Raw genomic sequence first — 5,018 nt, forward strand, 5'->3', positions numbered from 1 at the left:
TGCAGGAAATTTGCTTTAGATGCCAGACCCCTCGCAAAGTTATGTTCATCCCACTTCTAAAACCAAAGTTGGGCCCCTTATATTAAGGTATTTTAATGTTGCGTGAACCCCATCCACGCGGCAAGCTAAATCAAGCTCTTTCGTTTTCAGTGGCTGGAGGTGGGTTCAGTGTTGCCAGCTCCTCAGTAAGGAAAGTAGCTATTGGCTGTCCTAAAAGTCACTAGAAATCGCTAAATGATGTCATTACCTAATTTGCATAATTGGCCATGTGTATGTAATTGTGATGGACGCTGTAGGTGAGAGGAATAACGTCGTGGGAGGGACAAAAAGTGAGTGAAAAACACTAGAACTACAAATGAACTTTCTTCTGTAATTTTTTTATTTTTTTATGTCACAATTCCAACCCTCCTCCTCTATCCGGGCTTGGGACCGGCAAAAGTGACCCAAAAGAGACACTCTGGCGGAGTTACTTTGGTTTGGTTTTTAACCTTATGGTCCACTTGGGAGCCTACAACAAGTCACAGTAAAACATGAACATTTTTAACCATAACATTTTTAACATAAAAAAAAAAATACAATCTACATTAATACATTAACAATCTAAATGGACCAAAAAGAGACAATATAAAAAAAAATGTCAATGGCAATGTGAGAAAATGATGTTCAGGTTAATACAATTTAAAATATGGAAACCAGGGCGGGGTCAGCCAACCACGGCTTCCCGCATGCGCGATTCATTTGCAGTCTGGACGCGGAGGAGTGCTCTGACTGAAGCTGGGAGGGACTGCTATGCGAGGACTGGGCCGCCTGTGAGTGCTTTGGGACAGGGGTGCTCGTTGAGAAGAGTAAGAACGATACGTGCTTTCACGTCTCCAATAACACCAGAAAGGGGTCTGAATACTAAAGGGGTCTGAATACTCGCTAAATATAGCGACACATTCGCTAAGTTGGCAACACTGGGTTTCCACTAGATACCACAGCCACAAAGATATGTCATACTACTTCAATATTGACTATATTGTAAAAATTCATGAAAACACACATTTGCTTTATGGTCTTCATTTAAGGTTAGGGCTAGGCATAAGGTTAGCAGTGTGGTTAATGTTAGGTTTAACATCAGATTTGAAGAAGAAATGATTAGGCGGGGTTTATAATTTTGTGGATGTGGTAACTAGTGACGACCCCGGAGGTGGAGGCTAGGACAGCAGGACGTTCTCGCGCCTGCTCATCAGGTAGAAGGTTTCCAATTGGGTGTGGCTTACGTATTTTTGTTTTGTTTTTGACTGTTGTTGTTTCTTCAGAGGCGATATGGGTCGTGAATCGTTTTTTAAGTGTTAGGTATATCATATGGGACTATTTTATAGAGAAATATACCTAGACGTGTTAAAACCGTCCACACCTGTTTGGAGCTGAACCTCATCTGAGTTCTGGAGTTTGTAAGGTAAGAAGCTCGACGAACTCAGGCCTTTTCCTTTTCAGTAAAATATGTAGACGGTCATTTACAGTATTCACCCGCAGGGTTGTGTGCCGTTACTGTACAGACTACTTCTCTTGTATTTAAACAGTAACAAATTGCAACAACAAACATGTCCCAATATTTAGCCCATATCCGTTTGTGACTTACTGTGTAGAAAAATAATTTACAGAATATGGGTATGTAGGCCTAACTTTAGAAGACTACTTCACTGCTGAATCTACTGTACTAGTTCACATCAACACCCACAGATTCAGTCTTGAGACTGCATAGCCAGACACTTTTTGATGTCTAGGTTTTAAAAAAATGACAGTACAAACTGATGTCATAATGGCAAATTGTAGTAATAGTAGGCCTAGAGTATCAATAAGAAGTAGTATGACACTACCATTGTCTTTTGTCCAGCTTGCCTTAAGTTCTCAAGTGAGATCTATACAAGGGTCAGGATGGCTGAGACTGAGCCATGGATCAGGGCTGGATGTCCATGGGAAGCCACTGTCCATCGCCTCCCTGTCTCATGGATCAAACAATGGCTGTGGCATCCTCCAACCTCCAGACCCAAGGTTGAAGACCTGGAGAGACATTATGCAGGACTGTTAGAAGACAGCACTACCAGTCCCTCCAGTTGCTGCTCTCGCCAGCGCATCCTCCTGGCCATCCTCATCATGGTGGCCCTGACAGTCATGGCACTGCTGCTACTGTGGAACTACCAGTGCATCATGGTGTGGCACCTCTGCCAGGAAGAGCACTCTGGCTTCCCTAAGATGATGGAAGGGGGTATAGGACTGGCACGTTGGGGGAGAGACTAGGGCAGCTTGAACAGGTTTAAGGAGTGATAATGCGAAAGCACATTAACCCTATCCAAACATATACACTAGCTAGCTCATTTTTGTCCTGATTTTGTTTGTTTTTCTGCTTGGATTCTATGGTGCCATACATTTTGCACAATGTTAGTTTTTCCATATAAGTTATGAACAGGTGACAGGTTTTTCAGTTACTGTCAGATTTGTTTGTTTGAAACTCAGGTTCAGAAATAAACAAGGCCAAAAGTATGTGGACAGCTTATTCCAAAATCATGGGCATTTTAATATGGAGTTGGTCCTCCCTTTGATGCAATAACAGCCTCCACTCTTCTGGGAAGGAAACTTGATGTTAGAACATTGCTGCAGGGACTTGCTTTCATTCAGCCACAAGCATTAGTGAGGTTGGGCACTGATGTTGGGCGATTAGGCCTGACTCGCAGTCTGCGTTCCGATTCATCCCAAAGGTGTTCGATTGGGGTGAAGACACGGCTCTGTTGGTCAGTCAAGTTCTTCCACGCCGATCTTGAAAAAACATTTCTGTATGGACCTCGCTTTGTGCACAGGGGCATTGTCATGCTGAAACAGGAAAGGGCCTTCCCCAAACTGTCGCCACAAAGTTGAAAGCGCAGAATTGTCTAGAATGTTGTTTGCTGTTGCATTAAAATTTCCCTTTACTGGATCTAAGGGGCTTAGCCCGAACCATAAAAAAACGCCCCAGACCATTATTCCTCCTCCACCAAACTTTACAGCACTATGCACTCGGCCATCCCGTTCTGTGAGCTTGTGTGGCTTACAACTTCGCAGCTGAGCCATTGTTGCTCCTAGACGTTTCCACTTCACAATAACAGCACTTATAGTTGACTGGGGCAGCTCTAGCAGGGCAGAAATTTGATAAACTGACTTGTTGGAAAGGTGCATCCTATGACGGTGCCACATTTGAAAGTCACTGAGCTCTTCAGTATGGGCCAATCTACTGCCAATGTTTGTCTATGGAGAGTGCATGGAAGTGTGCTCAATTTAATAGAACTGTCAGCAACGGATGTGGCTTAAATAGCTGAATCCACTCATTTGAAAGGGTGTCCACATACTTTTGTATAAATCACACTTTCAATGGTTTATTTTTGCCATGTGTATTACTCAAGCTGGAATATATAAACTCTAATGCTCTTATTTCTTTTGTGAATATTAGAGGGTGATTTTATATTTTGTAAGTGTTCCTACACTAGAAATAAAGATACCTGTTTGTCATATTAAGCTTGACGCAAGTTTGCCAACCTACTATAGTTTTGTTGTTGTATTTTACCACAAGGGGGAGTTATTGTCCATAAATAAAACATCATCAAGTCCCAGCTCTCAGATGTTTCAAGGTGCAGCACTAACTGTTGTTTTGCATATCTTTTGGGGTTGAAGGTGGTCTCACTGATTTTCCTGCTAATTTAAACCAAGGGTTGGATAAAAATAAATAAAACAGTGTGGCTCTCAAATGGACTGTGTGTCTACATTGTGATGCCTCTGTGTGGTCAAGCATGGGGGGAAATGTGTGTGCGATTATGTGAATGTGATTTTCACTTGGGTGGTATCGGGTGTAATCATTCCGCAGAGTTTTGCAACAATCTTTTTATTCCAAACGGAAAATGTTTTGTAATGAAAACAAGAGTTTCTATTGGACAAGTTCATGTAGCTCCTTCGTCATTTCATTCCATTTGGTTGGTTCTTAAACGGTAAATGGTTTCCATTGCAAGACATAACGAATACATCCCATGCAAGTGTTCCTGTCATAAGTGAGTCTTGTGGAACACAGTCCATTCTGACCCTTAGATTCTGGTGTCCCGGGGCCCTGTCTGGTTTGAGGAAATGACCATTTGTCCCTTGGAATTGGCTGTTTAGCCATGTGTGTCTTTAAGGATAAAAGGTATGTTGAGCGGACACAGGTCCTTCTTGTTAAGGACCGGTAGTTGTGCCATTCTTCAGGGGATCAATCACAGATTTTCCAATGGAGGCAATGAGGCATAAGCCCAAGGGATGGAGGGGAAGTAGACACATCGGAACGCTGGTAAAGAACATTCTGAAAGTGGACAATAGGACAATCCCTGTTTATGTCATCAAAATTGTTTTACGACTATCACACTATCTTGTATGGTGTCTTATAGTCGTTCAAAAAGGTGAGGACAAATTAAAACATGGTCATTATTGCACTTGTTGTGGAATGAAGTTGCCATGTAGGCCTAGTTTATAATGCCAACCATCATTTTTCCAACACTGGTGCAATGCTGTACTAGCCCACCATCTTTATTGTCCCCGGCGATGACAACCGGGAGGGGACTGTGGATCTGTCCCAGTACGTTCGTTTGTGTGTTCTTTCTTACAGTCGTCACACGATAACTCAGACAGCACTGGCCCGATTTTCTTAACAAAACTTGGGCGAATGATGCGTCTTGCCATAGAGATCCAGCATTTACAAAAGTACACTGATTTTGCAGATTGTGGCGCTATAACAAGATATTGAAAATGCAAAGTTTGAAACGTCAAGCCCCCCTCACCCTGTTTGACCTAAAGTAATGAAATTCGGTACATGGGTCCCTCTCCTCAGAAGGAACAAATGAGCCCCAGGGACCCATAAGGTCTGCCATGATGGATTTTCCGTCATTTTGAATTTTGTGAAAAATAATTTACGCAACTCTTCAGGCAGCAAATGACCTATTTGCACGAAACTTGATATGTGGCATCTATGGACAAAGGTG

The 5,018-nt window shown here is 42.5% G+C and overlaps 1 long non-coding RNA gene across 1 annotated transcript; it reads left to right on the top strand.

Moving 5' to 3' along the window:
• The first annotated feature begins 725 nt into the window (after positions 1 to 725).
• LOC149970396 (uncharacterized) lies at positions 726 to 3,761 on the top strand. Its single transcript, XR_016493287.1, has 2 exons — positions 726 to 1,441; positions 1,880 to 3,761. It is a non-coding gene; the product is annotated as an uncharacterized LOC149970396 (long non-coding RNA).
• Positions 3,762 to 5,018: the final 1,257 nt, after the last annotated feature.

The sequence above is a fragment of the Oncorhynchus mykiss genome, chromosome 29 (genome assembly GCF_057628025.1).
Source record: "Oncorhynchus mykiss isolate SJ-2025 chromosome 29, ASM5762802v1, whole genome shotgun sequence".
Classification (NCBI taxonomy): domain Eukaryota; kingdom Metazoa; phylum Chordata; class Actinopteri; order Salmoniformes; family Salmonidae; genus Oncorhynchus; species Oncorhynchus mykiss.